A 211-nucleotide genomic window follows, 5' to 3' on the forward strand; every position below is an offset into this window, starting at 1 on the left:
ATGCAGTACTTGGATGCAATCTCAAAAATGACAGAATGATCTCTGTTTGTTTCCAAGGCAAGCCATTCAGTATCATGGTAATCCGAGCCTATGCCTCAACCAGTAACGCTGAAGAAGCTGAGGTTGAACGGTTCTATGAAGCCCTACAAGACCTTTTAGAACTAACACCCCCAAAAGATGTCCTTTTCATTATAGGGGACTGGAATGCAAA

Source organism: Bison bison, unplaced genomic scaffold, assembly GCF_000754665.1.
Source record: "Bison bison bison isolate TAMUID 2011002044 unplaced genomic scaffold, Bison_UMD1.0 scf7180017862186, whole genome shotgun sequence".
NCBI classification, from domain to species: Eukaryota; Metazoa; Chordata; class Mammalia; order Artiodactyla; family Bovidae; genus Bison; species Bison bison.